At 45.7% G+C, this 27,170-nt stretch overlaps 1 protein-coding gene across 1 annotated transcript in view; it reads right to left on the reverse strand.

Annotated features, from left to right (window-relative positions):
* The window catches only part of NUP153 (nucleoporin 153), a gene marked incomplete in the record, with an annotated part of 2,476,866 nt that overhangs the window by 1,664,503 nt on the left and 785,193 nt on the right, over positions 1–27,170 (reverse strand).

Below are 27,170 nucleotides of genomic sequence, written 5' to 3' on the forward strand. Positions count from 1 at the left end.
CCGGTCAGCAGTCTCCTGTGACTGCAACAGTGAAACATGAACATCAAGCTTCTTCAGCTAATCTAAAAGAAACTATGTGCACAGAAGTATTTGAATAACCTCTCCTTAATGGCTAGATGTTAGATGCAACCAACTAAAATGTACAACAGCACCACATAATCAGACTTCCAAGATGGTTTCACACTAAGCAGTAGATTGACTACAGCTCTCCCAGTATGAAAATCTAAACTAAATGCCAGCACAACTGATCGGTTTGGTTTGGGTAAAGTTTGGGACAAATTCAAGAACTGTTGGAATGGGAGCTGTAATAGGGTCCAAATTCCTGTGTGTGGCCCAGATGGAAAAACGCTTCCATTTGCTCTTGTAGATCTTCCTGGTAGGTTTATGCGCCGCTACCAGAATAGATTTAACGGAAGATGAGATACCAGGAGTCCTAGCCATTAGTGGAACTGGATCAACCAAGCTGAGCTTGAGGTTGTCCAGGTTCGGAGTTTGCAATCCCGAAGGATGAGAGATCAGATCCGGAGTGGGATCTAAGACCCAAGGAGGAGCTATGATGTGAGACCACAGGTACAGGAACCAGATCTCGCGAGGCCAGAATGGGGCTATGAGGATTATTTTGCTCCCTAATCGATGAGCTTTCTGCAGAAATTTCGTCATTAGTGGAAGAGGAGGACAAGCATGAAGTAGACCGGGCGGCCAAGCATGAACCAGAGCGTCTCTGGGACTCTCCCCGGTGGGGGAATTAGAGCAAAAAACTTGCTGCATTTTGCGTTTGAAGGAGACGTGAAGAGATCGCAGCAAGGCTGACCCCATCTGAGGAAGATCTGTTTCACTACTAAGGGGTTTAGAGACCACTCGTATGGTGTGAGGATAGAACAACTCAGCTTGTCCGCTAGGATGTTGGACCGACCCGGAATGTGCATTGCTATCAGAAAGTGGTTGGTGGTAATCGCCCATTCCCAAACTCTCATAGCCTCTTGACAAAGAGGGTAAGACCTGGTTCCTCCCTGTTTGTTGATGTACCAGACTACCGCCATGTTGTCTGTCTGAATTGCAACATTCCCCAGAGGAAGAAGGTCCTGAAGGGCTTGCAACGCTAAAAGCACCGCCCTCATCTCCAGAACATTGATATGCAGAACGGTCCCTACAGGGGTCCACGTGCCTGCCCATGCAATGCCCCCCCCCCACCGAGGTGAGAAGTGTCCGTGGTCAGCGTGGTTTGGGGTTGAGGCATTACGAACAGTCTCCCTTCTCGGAGCTCTCGGGAATGCAGCCACCAAAGAAGGGAGTTTCTGCAAACCCTGCTTAGGGGAATCGGTGAATCCAATGGGTGAAGGAGGAGGGACCATTGGACATGAAGGGTCCACTGAAGGACTCATGTGTAACCGAGCAAGAGGTGAAAGGCTGATGGCTGCCGCCATGGATCCTAGGGCTCTCAGGACTAATTCTGCGGGTGGGGCTGGGGACTGTAGAGGTGCTATTACGTGGACTGACAAGGTGCATAACCTGTCCGTTGTTAGAAAGGCCCTGGACTAACGCGCATTTATCTTGGCCCCTATGAAATCCAGAACTTGAACAGGATGAAGAGAGAACTTCCTAAAATTTATGGTGATGCCTAGATGATGGGCCAAGAGTAAAGAATAATTCCTGGCAGAACAGAGTAGATGCCTGGTGGGGGTGGTGAGGAGCCAGTCGTCTAGGTACGGGAAGTCCTGAATTCCCTGAAGTCTCAGGTGGGCTGCCACAACTACCATGACTTTAGTGAACAGCCTGGGGGCTGTGGTGAGGCCGAATGGAAGAACCCTGAACTGATAATGACTGGCCTCTAGCCGAAAGCGGAGAAACCTTCTGGATCGTCTGTCCATGAGAATGTGGTAGTACGAATCCTTGAGGTCTATGGAGCACATCTAGTCATTCTCCTGCAGGAGGAGGAGAATAGATTGTAGAGTGACCATCCGGAATTTCTCTTTGGCAATGAACAGGTTCAAAGTAGACAGGTCGAGAATTGGCCTCAAGTCCCCCTTTTTTTTGGCACCAAAAAGAACCTGGAGTATTTGCCCAACCCGGACTGCTCTGGGGGGACATGCTGGATGGCCCTTTTTTCTAGTAACTTCCGTATTTCTGAAGCTGCAGCCTCCCTCTGATTGGGTGGAACATTGAGGAGGCGCTTCGTTAGCGAGGGAAGATCCAGGAAGGGGATAGAGTAACCTCTGGATATTATTCGGAGCACCCAGCGATCTGTAGTAATGGACTCCCAACTTGCTAGATGCTCCGAAAAATGCCTCCCGACTGCCTCCAGAGGGGGACAGTCGGGCAACCCCTCAGGGCTGCTGTGCGGGTCGGTTGGAGAAGGGTTCTTTTGACACGAAATTCTTCGGGCCCCCCCTCTGCCTCTGGGCCGGCGTCTACCTTGTCCTCCTCTGCCTCTGAAGGACGAAGGGTCCGGAGCGGGACGGGACTGCTGAGACTTCCGGAACCACATCTTTTGTCCTCTCTGGTTCCTTGAGAAGGACCTTTGAGGAGCGGATTCCACGACGGCAGACAGCGTCTTCCCGTCTTTTTCGCTCTGGAGTAGTGTCGTGGACGGTTTTGCCGAACAGCGTAGAACCGTCAAAGGAAGCGTTCGCGAAGCACGCCTTGAAGGGTTCCACAAAGTCGCAAAGATGGAGCCAGGCATGGCGCTGCAAGGCAGCCCCTGTTCCGCTGGCCCTAGCCGCCCCCTCCGTGGCATGGGAGAGAAGCTGCATAGAAGTGTTTGATATTGACTTTAGAGTGGCCATGTGAGCCGAGAAGGTCCGCTTGTCCTCGGCCGCAATGGAGTCCGGGGGAGACCCAGCATATTCCTTTATCAGATCCCGCTGAAGCCTAATTACATGTGCCAGATAATTCAGCACCCTTATAGAAAAGGTGGCTGAAGCAAACATCTGCTTTCCAATATGGTCCATCGTCTGCGATTCCTTATCAGGAGGATGGACCGCGGAACTTTCTTGCGCCAGTTCCTTCTTGGTGGCAGCCGCCACCACCATGCCATCTACCGGGGGACCTTTATTCCACGCTGGTTTGTCAGAAGGGGGACTAAGAATTTTATCTGGTCTCCTAGGGATTGGCTCCAAAGTGTCCGGCTCCTTCCAAGCCCTGGTAGTAATCAAGTCTACCAGGGGGTCGGGCAGGGGGGGACACACCCAAGAGGTAGATGGGCCTGCGTCGAATGCCTCCAGAAACACAGACTCATCCGAGGAAGGTTTCGTGGCTGACCACCCCCTCTTATAAGCATCATCTCCATAATGTCTCCAAATGAGACATCCTCTGGGGGTGATCTGGGGGAACCTTCCCCTTCCTCTAAGTCCGTGTCCTCCATGAGGGACTCGGTGGAGTCCAAGTGTCTCCTCTTACACTTTTGTTTAAGAGGGACCTCCTCAGCGGGGCTGTCCGAGGAGGGCTCACCAACGGGTCCTGTTCCTCTACAGGAATCAACTGGGGTGCAGACGCAGGCGGTCCCTGGGGCCGGACGATGGAAGACAGGCCCATATGTGAGGGAGTGAAGGGAGGATCCGTAGAACGGACTGGGGACTTCGAACTCCTTGACAGCACCCTCTCCACCACGTTGAAGGTGAACTACTCTCCCTGGCTCCAAGAGTAGTCCCCTCGGCTCTGACATGAGGTCCGGTGTCGATGCCAACGCAATCGGACCCGAAAGGGAAGTGTGCTCAGACAGCGACGGAGCCGAAGACACACTCACTCCTGCGGATCCGAAGCTCGGCTCTCGGCCCAGAGAGCTTGGATCCGAAAGATGACCCAATAACGAGGGTAAGGCCGGCATCGAAGTAGAAACTACTATCGGCACAGACTCCCTGGCTCCGAGACAACTCGGATCCAACGGCTCCGAAACCAGATAGCGGATCAGAGAAGGAGCAATGGGTGCAAAGAAAGGGGCCGAGCTCCCTCCCGGAGGGGGGGGGGGAGCACTCCCATCTGCATCTGGGCCTGCAGGAATCGACGTATCATCCGGTCCATATCTGCGTTGGACAGACTTCTGGTAGACCTGGAAGAAGTCGTTGAGGCAGGCTGGGAAGGCCGCTTAGATGACCTCAAAGGTGACCGGGACCCCTCCTCCGGCTCCGGAGAGAAGCGTGGAAAACAGAGCCGAGAGGGGAAGACCTGGAAATCCTCACAGGGGAACAAGTCAATTTAGCTGGTGGAGCCGAAGGAACTGATTTGGCCCGCCGCTTATGGCTCGTGTCTATCCCTCTCTCTATGTCTCTTCTCTTTACTGGAAGAGTCCCCCTCTCCCTGGGAAACAGTGGGAGGCTGAGTCCCAGGCCAGGGGAGGGGGAGCTGAAGGCTGGACAGTCGCAGCCGCGACTGGCGCCACTGAAAGGAGGAAGAAGAATCCGGGGGCAAGAGTCTCGCCAGGATTAGCTTGTTTCTCCTGTCCCTCAGAGCCCAGGGGTTAAAGGCTGCACAGATCTGGTAGCCCGCTGTTAAGTGGTCTACCCCCAGGCAAAGAACGCACTGAGTGTGGCCATCCACTGCGGACAGCTTATGACCACACTCAGCACATTTTGAAAAAATGGCCTTTGGGCCCTCGGCCATCACACACAAGCACACACCCTCACACACAGTAAGAGGAAGGGAAAAATACTAATTTACCACAAAATATAACAAAAACACGGTTTAACTAAACTATGGGCTTACTACACACACACACACACACACACACACACACACACACACACACACACACACACACACACGAAAAGAAACTATTTATCCAAGAAAAATACACAAATTCCTCACCTAAAACGCTAGGAGCTCGTCCCTAATGCTTCAGAAGCCGCGGCAAACGAGATCTGAGGACTGGAGGGAGGTAGCAGGGTATTATGGGCAAGGGGAAAGAGCTGAGAGCTCGGATCTTTAGCTTGGAAAGCTGCCGGCTCGGAACCGAGGTCGGATCCGATACCCACAGGTTGCTGATCAAATGAAGTTAACTACTTCAGATCGAAAATTTCAGCAGTCAGCCAACCGGCACTTGCAAACTGCTTCTGCTTCGGGCACCGCGCGGCAAGAAAGACTGGTATACTGGCGTCAGCTGCATGTTTTATACCCCTGACGACCTGACGTCATGGAAGAAGAGACAGCATCCAACGCAGGACCCAAGACTTTGTTAATCAGGCTGACTGAAGGCAACCTGCCAGCAGATTACCCAAATGTAATGACTGCAACAGTGAAACATGAAGAACATCAAGCTTCTTCAGCTAATCTAAAAGAAACTATGTGCACATAAGTATTTAAATAACCTCTCCTTAATGGCTAGATGTTAGATGCAACCAACTAAAATGTACAACAGCACCACATAATCAGACTTCCAAGATGGTTTCACACGAAGCAGTAGATTGACTACAGCTCTCCCAGTATGAAAATCTAAACTAAATGCCAGCACAACTGATCGGTTTGTGTAAGTTCAGTTACTGGTTACTAACTACGTGGCCTATACTCCAGCAAAGAAAAAGATTTGCGCAAAATAAGACAGAGAAAAATAACAAGAAAAACATGGCTGGGTAGGATCTTGAACTGCTATTCACTTAGCTGCAAGACTGAAAAAAATCAAATGCACTCAGAGGTGTTTAAAATAAATGAAACACTGAATGAATACAGTCAACTAACAAAAGGCTGAAAAAGTCAGTTTTGACTAGCTATTCCAATGAACTAATAAAAAGTACAGTTGTGTACACTTACCATAAATGTAGATGTTAAGAGTGTATTCACTGTTGCAGTCATCACCTGTGGGTTATCCCTGCTGTGGTAGCCCTCGGCCGGCCCAAATACCAGAGTCAATGTTTTTCTGCGTCGGCTGCAGTCGCCTGTAGTCGGACATCAGGTTGTCAGTGCAATAAAGCAAGGCAGTCAATGTCATTACATCCGTCTTTCTTGCCCTGACCCGTCAGAAGCACAAGGAAATAAGGTAAAGTGGTCCTGGTGGCTAAAAGCCACCTTGGGTAGCTTATGTCCCTTTAGAGGAAGAGTATAAAAGGGGGATGGAGGGAGGGAAACCAGGACTGCAATACTGAATACAGTCGAACATCTACATTTATGGTAAGTGTACACAACTGTACTATGTTCTTCGTGCTTCACTGATGCAGTCATCACCTGTGGGAGGATTCCTAAAGCAGAAAAGAGGGTTGGAAGGATACATTAGAGCCCTAGGCATTTGTCAGCAAACCCTGCAGAACTGTAGAGGCAAACCCTGCCCTAGACTTAGAAAAAAGAGGTAGGTGGTAATGCTTTCTAAAGGTATGGACAGAGGTCCAGGTGGCAGCTTCCAAGTTGTCCATGGTGGGGACTCCTCTGTGGAAGTGCAGGCTGCTCTAGTGGAATGGGTACAAATAGACCTGGGGGGTTCCCATGTAGTCTGTAGCAGAAATGGATACAATGTGATATCCATTTGGATATGATTTGCTTGGAAATTGGCTTCCCCTCTGCCCCTGGGGCAAACCTGACCAGCACCTGGTCTGTTTTTTTCTGAAGGGTTTAGTACGGCCTAGATAGTATCAGAGTTGTCTGTGCACGTCTAGCAACTGCAGAATTCTTTCCACCTTGTTTTGACGGATGGGAAAGAAGGTGGGTAGGTGTATGGCCTGGCTGAGGGTCACCTCAGATACCAACCTTGGGCATAAAGGAGGGGTTAGTCCTCAGTGAGACCCTGTCTGCATAGAACATGATGGACTCAACAGCCATTAGTGGCTGAAGTTCTGAAGCCCTTCTGGCTGAGGTGATAGCTAGTAGGAAAGCAGTCTTCCACGAGAGGTACATCAATTCAGCTTAAGCAGCAGGTTCGAAAGGAGGTAAGGTTAGTTTCTCTAAAACTAAATTCAGGTTCCAAGCTGGCATAGGAGGCCTTCTGGGAGGTCTGACATTAGATGCCCCTCTGAGGAAAGTACAGCTGTGTACCTACCATAAATGTAGATGTTTGGGTGTATTCACTGCTGCAGTCATTACTCTTGGGTTATCCTGCTGGCAGGCTACCCTCAGTCGGCCAGAATTCCAAAGTCTAGGTCCGGCGTCGGTTGCTGTTGCCTCTTCGCTGACATCAGTGCGCCAGGGGTATAAAAGATGTAGCAGACGCCATTTTCTTCAGTTTTTCTTGCCCCAGATGTCAGGTGCCCCCAAATTGGTAGGCTGAAAAATATGCCAATAAAAATGCATGCACAAAAATAACATTTCCTTCATCTACAAGCAAATACAGCAAATAGGTTGTATAGGATAGAGAAGCGCAGATAAGACCCAGCAAAGAAAAGTGGGATGGTGGGTGGGTAACCTGGACTGCAACAGTGAATACACTCGAACATCTACATTTATGGTAGGTACACAACTGTACTGTGTTCATCGTGTTTCACTGTTGCAGTCATTACTCTTGGGTTGAATCCCAAAGCTGAGGATGGGTGGCTGGGCTAAAGAGGATTAGGAGAGGCTATGAGGACCTGCAGGACTGCAGTGGCAAAGCCTGCTCTGGACTTAGAGTAAAGAGGTAAGTGGTAGTGTTTTGTAAAGGTGTGCACTGAACTCCAGGTTGCAGCCTCTAAGATATCTTTAGTTGGTACTCCTCTGAGGAAGGCTGCTTAAGTGGCTGCTGCTCTTGTGGAATGAGGCCTAATGGCCTTAGGCACTGATTTGCCATGTTGAGAATAGCAGAAACAGATGCAATGGCCTATCCATTTAGAAATAGTCTGTTTTGAGATAGCCTTTCCTTGTGATCCTGCAGCATATGACACTAAAAGTTGCTCAGTCTTTCTGAAAGCTTTAGTTCTGTCCAAGTAGAAGTGTAGCTGCCTGTGTATGTCCAAAGAATGCAGAGTTTTCTCACCCTTGTTCTGTGGATTTGGATAAAAGGTAGGCAAGTGAATAGTTTGGTTGAGGGCCACAATGGACACCACCTTAGGCATGAATGTAGGGTTTGTCCTCATAGAAACCTTGTCTGGATGAAAAATGATGAAAAGTTACACAGCCATGAGTGCTTGTAACTCCGAGATTTGCCTTGCAGAGGTTATTGCTAGGAGCAGAGCTGTTTTCCAGGATAAGAATTTTATATCTGCTGTCGATGCTGGCTCGAAAGGAGGTAGTGTGAGTTTTTTCAAAACATAATTGAGGTCCCAGGCCAAATTGGTGCTCTCCTTGGAGGCCTAATGTTTTTGGCCCCTCTGAGGTACTGCCTTATTAAAGGATGAGAAAAGATAGGTGGGTTCCGCATTGTAATGGGCTGAAATGGCAGAGGCATGAATCTTAACTGATGAGAAAGAAAGGCCTTTGTTCAGCATCTCAGTTAGGTATTGTAAAATCTGAGGGATATTTGGTACACACGTGTCAATGCCTTGTTCCAAGCACAGAATCTTTTCCATTTCTCTGCATAAGATTTTCTGGTACTGGGCCTCCTGGCCTCCAAGATAACATCCATAACAGCTTTTGAAACAGGAGTGTTCTGAATGGCTACATTATCAGCCATGCTGCCAGATTTAAGGTCCTGAGCTGGCTGTGCAGGATCTGATTGTTTTGTTGGGTCAGCAAGTGGGAAGTTTGACGCAATATCCATGCTGGACCTTGAGACAAGCTCTTTAGGATTGGTGGCCAGTCTGGTGCAATCAGTATCATTTTTGGCTTTTCTTGTCTGACCTTTAGGAGTACCCTGGGAAGGAGAGGCAGTGGAGGAAAGGCATATACGGTTAGATTTTTCCAGCTGAAGGATAGGGCGTCCCACTTTCCATGCTTGCTCGTGATAATTCCTTGTGCAAAATCTCTGCAATTGGCAGTTGTGAGGGGAGGCAAATAGATATACGTCTGGGCATCCCCATTTCCTTATCATGCTGAAGACTTGTGGATCCAGTTTCCATTCGTGGGGATCCATGAGGTTTCTGCTTAGTTCGTCTGCCAGAGTATTTGTTTTTCCTGGCAGGAATTGTGCTTGCAGGTGAACTTGAAAAGCCAATGCTGTTCCCATAAGGTCACTGCTTGTCTGCATAGGGGGGAAGGAATGTGTACCTCCTTGCTTGTTTATGTACCGCATGACCGCAGTGTTGTCTGTCTTTATCAGTAACTGTCCTGGATGAAGCAGGTCCTTGAAAGCTGTCAGGGCATTTTGAACATCTACACCACACAACGAAAGCCAGATAAACAAAAAGATAGATTTATTCCTCTAGCGCCTCGGCCACAATAAGCCTTCAAGGAGTAATACATAGCAATATCTAAAAACCTTTTATAGTACCAGCTCTCATTAATAAAATCAAACAATTTATCAAACAATTAAAATATTAATTCAAGCAAAATTTAAAGTAACATCTATTAAATTCATAAAATACTTTTCCAGCAACATTCTGTATTTAAACCCCTTGGAATTAATGTATCAAATTTTAAAATAAACAATGCTTCTTTTCTTAAAAGCTTTAATTTATACATTTCTTTATCTAAATATTTCATGTCTACCTGTTCCAGAATAGTAGCTTTTAAATGTTCTGTACTTCCACCATGGCATTTATTAAAATGAAGAGCCAAAAGGCTCTCCATTTTATTAGCCCTAATATCTCTCAAATGTTCCAATAAACGCGTTTTGAACATTCTCTTTGTCTGCCCAATGTAAAACATGTTACAATTGCACTTAATAGCATAAACAACTCCCTCTGTGCAACAATTAAATATTCCATTCGATTCAAATCTAATATTATTTATATATAAAAAGGAATTAACAATATATGAACATCCAATACATTTGCCACATGGCTTAGTACCCTTAATATAAATCTGCTGATTTAGCTGAACCCCTGGTCTCTGAAATTTAGTATGCACAACCATATCTTTGATAATCCTTCCTCTTTTATATGAAAAAATTATTTTTTTTCTTGTCAAATTATCTAATCCTGTGAAATTTTTTAAAAATTCCCAAAGATGAGAAATACAATATTTGATATCACTTAAAATATTATACTTAGAAACAACAAATAAGTTATCCACTTTGTCATCCCTACTAACATTATTCCTAATTTTCACTTTATTTATATTATATCTAATATTCAGTATATTTTGTACACTTTTATTAATATTTTCATCAAATTTTCTACTTTTGAACATCAATTTTGTGAGTTCTAACTCCTTTCTGAATATATAATCTTCATTACAGAGTCTGGAAATTCTCAAAAATTCTCCAAAGGGTAAAGATTCCAAGGTATGTCTCGGATGACAACTATTACCCATTAGGAAATTATTTGCTACTTCAAATTTCCTATGTATACTAGTACTAATCTTTTTACCTATAACTCCACATAAATTAATGTCCAAAAAGGAAACTTGAAGGCCAACTTGCAAACCATCAAAGTCTATATTAAACCTATTTAACTGAATATCTTCTACAAAGTCTAACACAAAGTCCCTACCACCATCACATAAAAAAATTAAATCTATGTATCTATAATAAAGTTTTACATATTTTTTAAAAAACAATTTACTATAGATACATTCATTTTCAACCAAACCCATGAATATATTAGCATACATGGGGGCAAAACTGTCCTGGATGAAGCAGGTCCTTGAAAGCTGTCAGGGCATTTTGAACATCTAGCATCTCTTTTTGATTGATGTGAAGATGCATCTGGTTTGCAGGCCATGTGCACTGAATACATTTCCCTGCCATATGGGCCCCCCAGGCATAATTTGATGCATCCGTTTGTCAGTGTCTGTCTGGCTGTGGGTAGACAATGGCAGACCCTTGTTGTGGTGACAGGCTTCTGCCCACCATTGAAACTCCTGTTGCAGGCAGGGAATGAGTGCAATTACTGTCTCCAGGCTGTGGCAATGCTGAGTCCAAATACTTTTTAGATATTGTAGTTTCCTCATATGCAGAGGGGCATATGGAATTAGTAGAATGCAGGATGCCATGAAACTCAAGGCCTGTAGGATTTTCCTTGCAGATAAGTGGGTTTTTGTTGCCAATTTCTTGAAGTAAGTAGTCAGATGCTTTTGTTTGTCTGGCATGAGATAAGCCATCTGGGCAGTTGTATTTAAGCTTGCACCCAGGAATATTATCTCTTGAGAGGGCACTAGTTTTGATTTATTTTCGTTTACTGTGTACCCTAGGCCAATTAGTAATTTTTTTTACAAACGCCAGATGCTTTAGAAGAATGTCTTCGTTCTCTGCATGAATTAGGCAGTCGTCCAAGTAGGGATATATTTGAATTCCTTTTTGTCTGCAAAACGCAATTACTGGTGCCAGGCATTTTGTGAAGACCCTGGGCGCAGTAGATAAGCCAAAGGGCAGTGCAGAGAATTGGTAATGCCTAGAGCCAGCTATGAATCTGAGGTATCTTCTGCAAGATTGTCTAATTGGGACATGCAGGTATGCCTCTTTTAGGTCCAAACTTACAAGCCAAGCCTTCTTGCCCAGCATGGGCAGTAGCTGCTGTAGAGTCAACATCTTGAATTTTGGAACTTCCAGAAATGTATTTAGTATAGACCGGTCCAGTATTGGTCTCCAGGTTTTGTCCTTTCTGGGTACTAGGAAAAGTCTGGAGTAAAATCCTTATCCCTGCTCTTGTTGTGGTACTTGCTGAATGGCCCTCATGTCCATGAGGGCTGTAATTTGTTTTTGTGCCTCTGCCCATTGATTGTGTGGCAGGGTCTGGCATATCTTTTGACCTTGGTAGTGTGTGAAAATGGAACCTGTAGCCTTCGGACACTATGTTCAGGACCCATTTGTCTTGGGTAACCATTTGCCAATTTGATGAAAAAAGTGCTAGTTTTCCTCCTAAGGGGGCTGCCAAAAGAAAGGTGCTTGGATCTGGTAGAGGACAGTCATTGGGACTGTTTCCTGTAAGGCTGTGATATGTCTTCTCCACTTTTGGAGGTAGAGCACCCCACTGTTTAGGCCTGTATGAGCCTTGGGGCTGAGATCTGCCTCTGGGACGCCTGTATCTGCCTCTTTGTGGTCTGTCTGACACTGGAAAGGACCAATTTTTTGAAGGCCAGTTCCTGCTAAACCTGGGTGGCTGTACCTGTAAGAAATCCTTGACTGACTGCATGGATTTTGCTTTATCCTCCATTTTTTTCAACACTTCTTCTGCTTTAGTACCAAACAAAGTATCATGCTGCAATGGTGCATCTAATAATTTTGCTTTAATATTATCAGGCATATTCTGTTCCTTTAACCAAGCATGCCTTCTAATAACAGAACCTGTAACAGCGGACCTGCAAGAGGCCTCCAGTGAATCATAACCACATTGCAAAATATGCTTTCCCACTTGTTCAGCTGCATGCAATAAATCCTGCAATTCCTTGTTCTCTGAACATTCAGTATTTGTCAACAATTTCTGTTTAAGCAGTGACATTAATATTGCTGATATTTAAGCATATGAAACTGACAATTTAAAGCCCTTACAGCCAGGGTAGCAGAAGTGTAGACTTTTTCCCCCATCTGTCTAGAGCCCTAGAATCCCTATCAGAGGGGACATGTTTTTTTGCAGTGGAAGTTTTGACCCCTTTGGGACCCTGAGATATAGTTTCTGGGTCAGCAGCAGGGTTTTTATATAGGAATTTATGAGAATCCGGGACCCTGTAGCATCTCTGTCTGGCTTAGCAGGAGCAGGGGGCAAAGAGTCAGGGGATAGGCCGGACTCTGAAAATAAATCATCTACAATGTCTAGAACAGGTGGAATAGCAAGGGGTCTGTGCTGAGGAAGTAGCAAAAAGTCTCTGAGCCTTTTCTTAGATTCAGAATAATCTTGGCTCTCCCAATGGAAATGCTCCCTCATGGTATGCAGGGTTTCCCCAAAAGAATAATCCTCAGGAGGAGAGGCTGAAGGAATGGATTCTTCAGCATCAGAATCCTCATAGGGAAGCATGGAGTAATCCTGTTCAGAAGAGGAATCAGAGGAAATAGAAACCTGATCAGAAGAATCATTCTCTGTCTCTTGCCTAGGCCTCTTATCAGGAGGGGGATGGGAGCCCCTGATCAAAGTAATTAGGTCTTCGGCCAGTTTGAGGACCTGTTTTTTAGGCATGGAAGTCTGAGCAGGAGAATGTTGTACTTGTTTCTTTGTCTTTAGAGCTGCTTTAGTCTGAAGCTGAAGATGGCTTAATATATAGTTGTGTAGGTCTGAAGACACCCTCAGAAGCAGATAATGCTCAGTGGCTCCGGACCCATCTGAGGGAATGATTTCTGAGTGTCCAATACCTTGAGTATCCAAAGGCCCAGTCAGCTCCAAGTGGGAGTCGGAAGAGGCCTGTGGCTCTGAGGTAGCGGGCGCCAGGGGCTGCAATAGTGCCTCACTGAGAACCGGCAACTGGCCTAGCAGAGGCCTCGTCATCAGTTTTGGACCTCGGATGCCTATCCTTTTCCTTGTCCTTGCGTTTTTTGTAAACTCCGGTTGTCGGCTGGTCCGACGGCATTATATAATTAAATCTTCGGCCAAAGTAATGAAATGCAAAATCAAACCGACGCTTAATAGTGCATTGGTTAAATCTAGCACAAAACCGACAGCTAGCAACATTGTGATCAGGGCCTAGGCAAGGAATACAGTAAGAGTGGAAATCCTTATGAGGTATTTGCTTCCCACAAGAAATACAATTGTTTACTTTTTCTGACATCGGTCTGGAGCAAGAAAAAAAAGTTTCCCCAATGGGGTACTTAGTTTTAATGAAGACTTCAGTTCCGAAATTCGGATGTGAATATCTCAGGAGTCGGCCGACCGGCACTTGCGAACTGCTTTTGCTTCGGGCACCGTGCAGCAAGAAAGACTGAAGAAAATGGTGTCGGCTGCATCTTTTATAACCCTGGCGCACTGACGTCAGGGAAGAGGCGACAGCAACCGACGCCGGACCTAGACTTTGGAATTCTGGCAGACTGAGGGTAGCCCGCCAGCAGGATAACCCAAGAGTAATGACTACAGCAGTGAAACATGACGAACATTTGTTTAATCAAAGAATGAGGGAAGAGGGGTAGGTCTGAATCGTAATGGGCTGAAATGGCTGAGTCATGGATTTTAATAGAAGAGAAGGAGAGGTCATTTTTGAGTAACTGAGCTAGGTAATCCAAGATAAGAGGGATGGAAGGATGTGAGGTACTGGCCCCGCTGGACTGTCTCCAGGAGCAGAATCATTTCCATTTCCCGGTGTAAGACTTTCTGGTGCTGGGCCTTCTGGCCTCTGTGATAATGTCTAGGACCTGTTTGCTTAAAGTACAGTTTTGTACCTACCATAAATGTAGATGTTCGAGTGCTAATACAGCTGCAGTAATCACAGATGGGTTCTCTGCCGTCAGGCGGTCCCTCGGTCGGCCGAATTCCAAAGTCTTGGTCCGGCGTTGGTTGTCGTCGCTTTCTCTTCTGACGTCAGTGAGGCCAGAGTATATAAGACACAGCCGACGCCATGTTCTTCAGTCTTTCTTGCCCCAGATGTCAGGTGCCCCCAGAAGGAAGGCAATACATAAACTATGCTTATATGTATATATACAAGCAATGCAATATAATCCAAAATAAGTGGTTGTAAGCAAATAAATCAAAGAAGGATAACCCAGTCAGGTTGTATGAAGGGGTTGTTAGGCCCCATGCCTTTACCAAGTGGGGAAGGAGGGAGGGAAACCTGTACTGCAGCTGTATTAGCACTCGAACATCTACATTTATGGTAGGTACAAAACTGTACTATGTTCATCGTGCATACAGCTGCAGTAATCACAGATGGGTAGAGTCCCAAAACTACGCACAGGGTGGTAGGTACTAGGAGGAACTGGGTTGAGCCAGAATGCCCTGCAAAACAGCAGTGGCAAAGCCTGCTCTTGCTCTGGAATATAAAGGCAGGTGGTAGTGTTTTGTGAAGGTATGTACCGAACCCCAAGTGGCTGCCTCCAAAATATCTTTGGTAGGAACTCCTCTGAGGAAGGCTGTAGAGGTAGCTATGGCCCTGGTGGAGTGTGATCTGATACCTGTAGGAACAGATTTCCCATGATAGGAATAACAAAACCGTATGCAGTGGCCTATCCACTTTGAAATAGTCTGCTTGGAAACTGGCTTCCCTTGAGCCCCTACAGCATAGGGCACAGAGTTGTTCTGATTTCCTGAAGGACTTTGTTCTGTCCAAATAGTAACGTAGCTGCCTATGGATGTCTAAAGAATGTAGTAGCCTTTCCCCTTTGTTTTGAGGACTGGGGTAAAAGGTAGGAAGGTGTATGGCTTGATTTAAAGCTACCCTGGATACCACTTTAGGCATAAATGATGGGTTGGTACGAAGGGCAACCCTGTCCTGATGGAAAATGAGAAAGGGCTGCACCGCCATGAGGGCCTGCAGTTCCGAACCTCTATGAGCTGAAGTGATAGCCAGAAGTCTGTGTTGAGGTAACGAAAGAAATTCCCTAAGTCTTTTCTTAGAATCTGAAAAGTCTTGGCCTTCCCAATGGAAGTGTTCCCTCAAGGTGTGCAAGGTTTCCCCAAAGGAAAAATCCTCAGGAGGGGATACAGAAGGGATGGACTGCTCTGCATCCGAATCCTCAAAAGGGGAGTAAGAGTGTTCCTCTACATCAGAATGTTCTGATGAAATGGATCCCTGATCAGAAGAGGGAGAATCTTCCTCCACTCTGGGTCTCTTGTCTGGAGGGGGTTGAGAACCTCTGATAAGAGTAATTAAATCCCCAGCCATTTTAAGCATCTGATTTTTAGGCATGGGACCTGGGGATGGGCCCTGTGCAACAGGCCTCTTGGGATGCCTGGCTGCTTTGGATTTAGTAAAGGCCTTAATAGAAAAAGAAGATGAGGGTCTAAAGACACCATGGGTGGAGGTGGACTTGTCCACATTAGTAGGCTCAACATTAGCAAAGGCTTCGGTGGTTGTAGTCTGGGAAAGGGCAGAGGTCCCAGCGGTCTCGGGTACAGAGGACACCGCCAAAGGAGTGTCGTCGGTAATCAGGGACTGCAAAGGCGTCTCGCTGAGAACCAGACCACGTGTAGCCTGCTTTGGCTTGGTGTCAGCGGGGACCGCGGGCCTCGCATGTCGGTCCTTCTCCTTGCGTTTTTTGGACAAAACAGTAGTCGGAGTGTCCGACGACATCTTATAATCGAAAGCTTTACCAAAATAGTGCTGGGCGAACTCCGCCCGATGCTTAATAGTGCGTTTATTGAAGGTAGCGCAAAAGCGACAGCCCGAGACGTCGTGGTCTGGGCCTAAACAAGGTATGCAGAGGGAATGGAAATCCTTATGCGGTATTTGCTTCCCACAAGAAATAATTATTAACTTTTTCTGACATCGGTCTGAGGCAAGAAAAGGTTCCCCAACGGGGTACTTAGCTTTAATGAAGACTTCGGTTTCCAAAATTTTCGTAATTCAGGAGCTGGCCGACCGGCACTTGCGAACTGCTTCTGCTTCGGGCACCGCGCGGCAAAAAAGATTGAAGAACATGGCGTCGGCTGTGTCTTATATACTCTGGCCTCACTGACGTCAGAAGAGAAAGTGACGACAACTGACGCCGGACCAAGACTTTGGAATTCGGCCGACCGAGGGACCGCCTGACGGCAGAGAACCCATCTGTGATTACTGCAGCTGTATGCACGATGAACATCAGAGTCCTCATTAGCTTTTAAGGTATAAGCCATGCTGAAAGATTGAGAGTCTGTCAGTCTGGGTGCAGTATCTACCCCCCCTCACCTGGGTCAAGAGGTCTGAGTGTACAGTTTTGTACCTACCATAAATGTAGCTGTTAGAGTGTCTTCACTGCTGCAGTCATTACACTTGGGTTATCCTGCCATCAGGCGGTCCCGCAAGTCGGCCAGAGTTCCAAAGTCTTGGTCCGGCATCGGTTACTGTCGCTTCTTCCCCGACGTCAGTGCGCCAGGGGTATATAATATGCAGCAGACGCCATTTTCTTCAGTTTTTCTTGCCCCAGATGTCAGATGCCCCCAAATAGGTAGGCAATACATATTGCTAATAAAACATACAACAAGGTAAAACAAAACCTTCAGTTACCAGCAAATACACCACATAGGTAGTATAGGGTTGAAAGGTATAGATTAGTTCCAGCTAAGAAAGAGGGGATGGCGCGTGGGTAACCAGAACTGCAGCAGTGAAGACACTCGAACATCTACATTTATGGTAGGTACAAAACTGTACTATGTTCGTGTTTCACTGCTGCAGTCATTACGCTTGGGTTGAATCCCAAAGCTGAGTTAGGTTGGCTGGCTCTATAGGGATTTGGTGTGGCTAACAGGCCCTGCAGCACTGCAGTGTCAAAGCCAGCTCTTGATCTAGAATACAGAGACAAGTGATGATGTTTGGTAAAGGTATGTACTGAACTCCAAGTTGCAGCTTCCAAGATGTCTTTGGTAGGTACTCCTCTAAGGTAGGCAGTTGAAGTGGCTGTTGCCCTGGTGGAATGAGGCCTAATATTACTAGGTACAGGTTTCCTATGCTGTGTGTAGCAGAATCGGATACAGTGTCCTATCCACTTTGAAATGGTCTGCTTTGAAATAGCCTTACCATCTGATCCAGCAGCATATGCTACAAACAATTGCTCAGTTTTTCTGAAAGCTTTTGGTTTGTCCAAGTAGAAACATAATTGCCTGTGTATGTCCAAGGAATGCAGAAGTCTCTCCCCTTTATTTTGGGGATTTGGATAAAAGGTTGGCAGGTGAATTGTTTGGTTAAGAGCCACACTGGATACCACCTTAGGCATAAAGGAAGGGTTTGTTCATAAAAAAACCCTGTCTTGGTGAAAGATGATGAAAGGCTCCACTGCCATTAGTGCCTCTAACTCAGACTCTTCGTGCTGAGGTTATTGCCAGAAGCAGAGCAGTTTTCCATGATTCATATTTTAGTTCTGCTGAATTGGCTGGCTCAAAAGGAGGTAAGGTTAGTTTTTCCAAGACAAAATTGAGGTCCCAAGTTGGTGTTGGTGCTCTCCGGGGCGGTCTTATGTTTTTAGCCTCTCTGAGTTACTGTTTTAGCAATGGATGAGAGAAAACAGGAGGATTTGTGTTGTAATGAGCCAAGATGGCAGAGGCGTGGATCTTAATGGATGAAAAGAATAGTCCTTTGTCCAGCATCTCAGTTAAGTATTGTAATACCGGAGGAATATTTGGGGACAAGAGGGTCAAAGCTTTGAGCCTGGTACCACGCACAGAATCTCTTCCACTTTTCTGAATAAGATTTCCTGGTGCTAGGCCTCCTGGCCTCCAAAATGACATCCATAACAGCTTGAGAGAGAGGTGTTGTCTGTTTGACTAATGAATCTGCCATGCAGCCAGGTTTAAGGTTTTGAGCTGACTGTGCAGGATCTGATTGTTTTGTTTGAATCAGAAGGTGAGGAGTTTGAGGTAAAATCCATGGTGGGCCTTGAGCTAAGTTCTTTAAGATTGGGTACCAGTGCTGGCTTGGCCAGTCTGGGGCAATCAGGATCATCTGTGGTTTTTCTTGTCTGACTTTTAGGAGTACCTTTGAAAGGAGAGGCAGTGGTGGGAAGGCATAAACTTTTAGGCTTTTCCAGCTGAACGAGAGCGCATCCACCTTCCATGCTTGTGTAGAATTTTTGCAGTTGGCAATTCTTTGGGGAGGCAAAGAGATCTATGTCTTGGCACCCCCATTTCTGTGTTATCATACTGAATACTTGTGGATTTAATTTCCACTCGTGAGGATCCATGATATTTCTGCTTAAGTAGTCTGCCAGAGTGTTTTTCTTTCCTGGCAGGAATTGTGCATGTAGATGAATTTGATAGGCTAGAGCTGTGTCCCACAAGGTCATGACTTGTCTGCAGAGCAGATAAGAATGAGTTTATGTACCACATAACTGTGGTGTTGTCTGTCTTTAGTAATAGTTGTCTTGGATGCAGAAGGTCCTTGAAAGCTGTTAGGGGATTTTGTACAGCCAACATCTCTTTTTGATTGATGTGAAGATGCATTTGGTCTGCGGTCCACTTGCCCTGAATACATTTTCCTGCCATGTGTGCTCCCCCCCCAGGCGTAATCTGAAGCATCTGTTAGTGTCTGCCTGGCTGTGGGTAGAGTGAAAGGCTGTCCCTTGTTGAGGTGACATGCCTGTGCCCACCATCGAAACTCCTGTTGTAGGCAGGGAATTAGTGGTATTACTGCTTCCAAACTGTGACAGTGTTGAGTCCACACAATTTTTAGGTACCATTGTAATTTCCTCATATGCAGTCTGGCATATGGAATTAGAAGTATGCAGGATGCCATGAATCCCAGACCTGCAGAATTTTTCTTGCAGGGAGTTGGGTCTTTGTTGCCATCAATTGAAAGTAATGAGTCAGTTGTCCTTGCTTGTCTGGCGTGAGATAAGCCATCTGGGTCGTATTTAAGCTGGCACCCAGGAATACTATCTCTTGTGAGGGCACTAGTTTTTACTTCTTTTCGTTTACTGTGCACCCTAGGCAAATTAGCAACCTTTTTACAAATGCCAGATGCTTTAGAAGAATGTCCTTGCTCTCTGCTTGAATAAGGCAGTTGTCCAGGTATGGATATATCTGAATTCCTTTTTGTCTGCAAAATGCAATTACTGGTGCCAGGCACTTTGGCTTATCTACTGCGCCCAGGGTCTTCACAAAGGGCAGTGCAGAGAATTGGTAATGCATTGAACCAGCTATGAATCTGAGGTATCTTCTGCAGTTTTGTCTGATAGGGACATGCAGGTATGGCTCTGAGGTCCAAAGTAACAAGCCAAGCATGGAAAGAAGCTGCTGTAGTGTCAACATTTTGAATTTTGGAACATCCAGGTAAGTATTTAGAGTCGAAAGGTCTAGTATGGGTCTCCAGGCTGTGTCCTTTCTGGGTACCAGAAAAAGTCTTGAGTAAAATCCTTGTTCTTGTTCCTGTTGTGGCACTTTTTGAATAGCTATCATGTCCATGAGGGCTGTAATTTGTTTTTGTACCTCTGCCCATTGATTTTGTGGCAGGTCTGGCATTCCTTTTAGCCTTGGTAGAGTGTGAAAGTAGAACCTGTAACCTTGAGACACAATATTCAGAACCCATTTGTCTTGGGTGATTATATGCCAATTTTGAGAAAAAAGTGTGAGTTTTCCCCCTAAGGGAGCTGCCAAAAGGTAATTGCTTGGCATTCGAAGGGGGAAGTCATTGGGACTGTTTCCTGTAAGGTTGTGACTTGTCTTCACCTCCTTTTGGGGTTGGAGCACCCCACTGTCATGGTCTGTATGAGCCTTGGGGCTGAGATCTGCCTCTTGGGCATCTATATCTGCCTCTTCGTGGTCTGTCTGACACTGGAAAGGACCAATTCTTTGAAGGCCAATTTCTGCTAAATCTAGGTGGCTGTACCTGTAAGAAATCCTTCACCGTTTGCATAGATTTTGCCTTATCCTCCATTTTCTTTAATACCTCTTCTGCCTTAACACCAAATAAGATATCCTGCTGTAAAGGAGCATCCAATAATTTAGCCTTAACATGATCAGGTAAACCTTGTTCTTTTAACCAAGCATGTCTTCGAATCACAGATCCTGTAACTGCTGCTCTACAAGAAGCCTCTAATGAATCAAAACCACATTGCAGAGTATGTTTGCCCACTTGTTCAGCTGCATGCGATAACTCCTGCATTTCCTTATAATCAGGTTGTTCTGAACTTGTAATCATTTTCTGCTTTTACGGAGACATTAAATATTGTTGGTATTTAAGCATGTGAAACTGGCAATTTAAAGCTCTCACTGCTAAAGTTGCAGAATTGTAAACTTTCTTCCCCCATCTGTCTAGTGCTCTAGAATTCCTGTCAGAGGAAACTGATTCTTAGTCGTGGAAGCCTTTACCCCTTTGGGACCCTGGGAAATAGTTTCTGGGTCAGCAACAGCGTTTTTATAAAGAAATTTGTGAGAGTCGGGGACTCTGTAGTACCTGTCTGGTTTGACTGGAGCAGGGGGCAAAGAATCAGGATTTAAAATGGATTCAAAGAACACATCATCCACAATATCTAACACTGGCGGAATAGCAAGGGGTCTGTGCTGAGGTAATAAAAGAAAATCTCTGAGCCTTTTCTTGGATTCTGAATAATCCTGGCCCTCCCAATGGAAATGCTCCCTCATAGTATGTAAAGTTTCCCCAAAAGAATAATTCTCTGGAGGAGAGGATGAAGGAACTGATTCTTCAGCATCAGAGTCCTCATAGGGGAGTAAAGAGTATCCCTAGTCTGAAGAGGAATCAGAGTAAATGGAAACCTGGTCAGAGGAATCATAGTCTGTATCCTGCCTAGGCTTTTTATCAGGAGGGGGATGGGAACCCCTAATCAGAGTAATTAAGTCTTCGGCCATTTTGATCATCTGTTTTTTAGGCACGGAGGCCTGTCCAGGTGAATGCTGTACTTGCTTCTTTGTCTTTAATGGAGTTTTAGACTTGGCTGTAGTTTTTAAGGTAATCTGTGAAGGTCTGAAAACACCCTCAGAAGCCGATGCCTGTTCAGCGGCTCCGGAACCATCTGAAGGGTTAGTTTCCATAGGCCCAACACCTTGAGTATCCAGAGGCCTAGACATCTCCACGTGGGAGTCAGAGCCGGCCTGTGGCTCTGAGGTAGCGGGCGTCAGGGGCTGCGAAAGCGCCTCACTGAGAACCGGCGACTGGCCTAGAAGAGGCTTCATCGTCAGTTTTGGGCCTCAGATGCCTGTCCTTATCCTTGTCTTTGTGTTTTTTGTGTATTCCGGTCGTCGGTTGTTCCAATGGCATGGTATAATTAAACCTTCACCCAAAGTAATGGCGGGCAAAATCAAACCGACGTTTAATAGTTCGTTTGTTAAATCTAGCACAAAACCAACAACTAGTGACGTCGTGGTCTGGGCCTAGGCATGGAATACAGTAAGAATGAAAATCCTTATGAGGTATTTGCTTCCCACAAGAAATGCAATTAACTTTTACTGACATCGGTCTGAAGCAAGAAAAAGTTTCCCCAATGGGGTACTTAGTTTTACTGAAGACTTCGGTTCTGAAAATTCAAATTGAAAATCTCAGGAGTCGGCCGACCGGCACTTGCGAACTGCTTTTGCTTTGGGCACTGCGTGGCAAGAAAGACTGGAGAAAATGGCGTCGGCTGCATATTATATACCCCTGGCGCACTGACATCAGGGAAGAAGCGACAGCAACAGATGCCGGACCAAGACTTTGGAACTCTGGCTGACTGCGGGACCGCCTGACAGCAGGATAACCCAAGTATAATGACTGCAGCAGTGGAACACTAACATCAGGGGAAACTGTTGGGGGGCTGTAGGGTCAGGCTGCTCAGTAAGGTGCACCAATGCTGTCTGGGCCAATCTGGAGCAATGAGGATGGCCTTTGGTCTCTCCTCCCTTATTTTGATCAGTACCTTGGGAATAAGAGGCACAGGAGGGAATGTCGACACAAACAGGAAGTTCCAGAGGAAGGTCAAGGCATCCACGTTCCACGCTAGGAGGTGATAACTCCCTGGTACAGAACTTTTGCAGCTGGTGGCTGATGTGCAAAGCAAAGAGATCCACCTCCGGAGTCCCCCACTCCTGAGTGATTTGCAGAAAGATTTCCCTGTGGAGCTGCCATTCATGGGGGGTCTAGTAAGTTTCTGCTTAGGTGGTCTGCCAGGGTGTTGTTGACCCCTGGTAGGTATTGGACAAATAAGTGTAGACCCATGGAGGCCGCTGTCAGCCAGAGGTCATGGCTAGCCTGCACAGAGGGTAAGATTGGGTTACCCCTGCTTGCTGAAATACCACATTACTGTGGTGTTGTCTGTTTTTATAAGAAAAAACCCTGGTCTGAGATGGGGTTTGAAGGATGTCAGAGCCTTTTGTACTGCCATCAAGTTTTCCTGATTGATGTGTAAGGGAAGGTGCTGGGCATCCCAAAGACATAGGGTGCGCACCTGCCTGCTAGGTGAGTGCCACAAGCAATGTGCGAGGCGTCGGTGGTGATGGTCTGGCTGGTAGGGCAGAGGATGAAAGAAGACCCTTGTTCCTGGCACAGGCCACTGCCCACCAGAGAAACTCGGTCCTTATACATGGGATCAGACAGAGAGAGGTCTCTAAAGACAGAGTGCTGACACCAAAGTTTTTTTAGATACCACTGAAGTTTTCTCATGTGAAGCCTAGCCAGAGGAATTAGAAGGATGCAAGATGCCATGTATCACATGGATTGCAGTAACGTCCTCACAGTGAGGTGACTTCTGGAAGCCAGCTGGGTAAAGCAGAGAGGCAGGAAGCTCTGCTTTTCTGGGGATAGGAAGGCCGTTTGGGATGATGCGTCTGACAGAGCTTCCAAAAAAAATGATCTTCCAGGTGCGAGTTTGCTTCGATTTCTTCTTGTTGATGGTGAACCCTAGGTAAGTTAGGTGGGATTTGACAAAGAGAAGGTCCTTGAGCAGCTTTTCTTTGCACTCTGCCTGAAAGAGGCAGTCGTCCAGGTAAGGGTAAATCTGTATATCTCTGTCTGCAAAATGCTACGGCCGGAGCTAAGCATTTGGTGAATACTCTGGGTGCAGCTGATAAGCCAAAGGGCAGCGCAGAGAACTGAAAGTGTTGTGAACCTGCTCTGAAGCGCAGGAATTTCTTGCAGGATTCCCTTATGGGGATGTGGAGGCAGGCATCTTTTAGGTCGAGGGTCACTAGCCAGGCATTTTTTGTTAGCATAGGCAGCAGCTGCTGCAAAGTTAACATTTTGAATCTGGGGACCTCCAGGGAGGTGCTCAGAATGGATAGATCCAGGATGGGTGCCAAGTGCCCTCTTTTCTGGGAACAAGGAATAGTCTGGAATGAAAGCTTTTGCCTGTTTGATCTGAGGGGACAGGTTCTACTGCCCCCTGGAATATGACAGTTTTTACCTGTTTCAATGCCTCTGCCCACTGATTTGGAGGTAAGTCTGTGTATCCTCTTAGAATTGGGAGTTCGCTGAAAGAGAATTTGTATCCCTGAAAAATGATCTTTAAGACCCACTGGTCATTTGTTACAGAAAGCCAATTTTCTTTAAAGAGGGAGAGCCTTCCTCCTAGCTTTAGGTGAGTGAAGGGCAGGCAGAGGGGAAGTCATTGTGAGTTTTTGCCATAGAAGGGTGGCTTAGAACTGTCTGCCTTTGGGGCAGAAGTAATCCACTATTTGCTTCTCTGCTGGCCCTGGGATAGGGGCCTGGATGGTCTGTCCCTGCGGGACTTACACTGGCCCTGTCTGCTAGGTGCAGGGAACGACCAGTGCTTAGAGAGAAAGTTCCTGCTGAACCTGGGAGGTTGAACCTGAAAGAAATCTTTTACTGTTTGCATAGATTTTGCTTCGTATTCCATCTTTTTAAGCACCTCTTCTGCTTTTACTCCAAACAAGCACTCCTTATCCAGGGGTGCATCAATAAGTTTAGACTTGACATGATCAGGGAGATGTTCCTTCAGCCATGCATGTCTCCTAATGCCAGATCCTGACATTGCAGCCCTGCTAGCGGCTTCTAGGGTGTCATATCTACAGTGTAAAGAGTGTTTTGCCACTTGACAAGCAGAGGGCAGTAAATCTGTTAACTCTGTTGAATTGGCACAGTCAGGAAAGTAGAAATCTTTTGTTTTAATAGTTCCAAAGTGCTTTGCTGACATTTTAACATATGGAACTGACAATTGAGTGCTTTGATAGCTAAGGTTGCAAAGGTGTATACTTTTTTACCCAATCTGTCCAGAGCTCTGGAGTCCTTGTCAAAAGGAATAGGATTCTTGGCAGAAATAGTCTTGGCTCCTTTAGGTCCCTTTGTAATGACCTCTGGGTCTGCAGCAGGATTTCTGTACAGGTATTTGTGAGAATCTGGTACTCTGTAATACCTGTTAGGTTTACAGGGAGCAGGTGGGAGGGTGAAAAGCTGGATGCATGGAAAACATCATCCACCAATTCTAAAATAGGGGGCTGGCTAGGGGTCTGTGCTGGGGCAGGTCCAGAAACTCTCCAAGTCTTTTCTTAGACTGGGGATGATCCTGATATTCCCACTGGAAATGTTCCCTGAGGGTATGAAGGGTTTCCCCAAAGGAAAGGTCCTCTGGAGGGGAGGCAGAGGGGATGCATTCCTCTGCATATGAATCCTCATAAGTAGTCAGAGGTTGCTGTTCCTCTTCAAAATCTGAATAGTCAGATTCCTCAGAATCTTGCTCTTTCATAATTTCTGGAGAATGGTGCCTTTTCCTTCTAGAAGTTGTGGCCTGACTTGCCCCGGATAAGGGAGATGAGATCTTTTGCCATTTTAAGCATTTGTGCTTGGGGTGGTGGAGAAGGAGCAAGATGGTGGCTAGAAGATTTTCTAGGAATGGCCTGGCTTCTAGGCCTGACAGAATCCGTCGGTCTGAGAGAAATGGTAGACGGATGAGAAGACGCTGAGTTTTGTCTACATTCAGTAGTGTGAAAGGCCTCTTTGGAAGCCAGTGCCTGCATCGCAGCTCCAGACCCAACAGAAGCAGAGATAACCAAAGGCTCAGAAGACGAAGAGATTTCTGCGGCATACCGGACACTGAAAAGGTCTCGGTAGAGGCCTGCGTAGATATCGAATCAGGCAACAGGGGCTGCGAAAGTGTCTCACTGAATTCCAAAGAACTGACGACCTGCTTAGCGGTAGAGTCCTAGGAAGGCTTAGCCTTGTGTGGTCCGTCTATCTCTGCTTTTTTGGAAAGTTCACAGATTGTTGGCTGATGGATGCCGTATCGGAATGCGAAGACGGAACACGAAAATAACTGTCTACAATAAGAGCTCTATGGCGAATGGTTCTCGCATTAAAGAGGGCAGAACACTGGCAACGGGGGACATTGTGGTCTGGGCCTAAACAAGTGACGCAGTAAGACTGGAAGTCTTGGTGTGGGATCTGCTTTCCACAGGCGAGACAATTGTTAACTTTTTCGGACATCAGTTAGTGCAAGAAAAAAGGGTCCCCAACAGGGTACTTAGCTTTAGATGTTTTCAGCTGAAAGTCAAACTCTGGTAGTGACCAATTGGCACTCGTGCAAACTACTTCTGCTACGGGCTCCACGGCAAGAAAGACTGATGTAATGACATCGACTGCCTTGCTTTATAGCACTGACAACCTGACGTCAGACTACAGGCAACTGCAGCCGATGCAGAAAAACAGAGACTCTGGTATTCGGGCAGGCCAAGGGCTACCACAGCAGGGATAACCCACAGGAGATGGCTGCAACAGTGAAACATGAAGAACATCTGCAAAAATCAGAGATTGAAAAAAAAAAAGGCAGATTGAGCATGGGCTTTACAACAGCTTTACAAAAAAAAAACAAAAAAAACAGTGGCATTAGAAAACACAAAGCATGCAAAGAAAACTTGGTTTTCTGCTGTATTGGGGAAACGAGAAGGAACAGGCTCCCATTAATTTTATAAAAGTAGAGATAAGCAATTGGTCTGGTGTCCCAAAACAAGATTTCTTAATTGAAATGGCACATCATGTGTATGCTTTAAATTGGGTCATGAGAAAGCAACAGAGACATGTAATAGTAAAGATGCAATTATTCACTTCACAAATAAATGAAAGGTGCCAAAAGCAAACTAAAAATCACCAAACAGGCACTTAGTAAGCAACCTAACTCTCAAACATTATTTATTCAGCAGCTCAAAGTAAAAATAACATCCACATAAACATTCATCTTGTAAATACGTTTTAGTCTTCTCTTGACTTCATCAGATAAAACAATCCATTAAAATCTAAGCCATTTATATAGCTTCCTTATTAAACCATCAACCAACAAATTACATTCAATAAACCAGATTCATATAATATAGCACCAACTAAGTAAATTTCCTCTCTCATAGCATCCATCTACATTTATCTAAATATGTTAACATTTAAATACATAATTACTATAAAATATTTAACTTCATTTACTATAATAAAACTTGTTTAAAAGACATTATAAAATAATACATAAATAATTCACATTATTACAGTGGCAATCAATACTCCATCTGGTAGACATACAATTATTGCAATTCAAAGTTTAGCAGCTCTGATTTTTAAGACAGGAGCTAGTGACAAGTTTTCATTCATGCCAGGGAATCTATTAGCTTTTCAACATTATTTGCCAATATAGTTCTCTATTTTCTATATGTAATTCCCACAAACCTCCTCTTATATCTTTAGTCACTATTTCTATATCAAAGAAAGAAAATGCTGCCTTATGACATATTAGATGATGTCTATAAAGGGCATTAGCATTATTTTTATTTCTT

This window comes from Protopterus annectens, chromosome 3.part0 (genome assembly GCF_019279795.1).
Source record: "Protopterus annectens isolate FY-2018-M chromosome 3.part0, PAN1.0, whole genome shotgun sequence".
Taxonomy (NCBI): Eukaryota; Metazoa; Chordata; order Ceratodontiformes; family Protopteridae; genus Protopterus; species Protopterus annectens.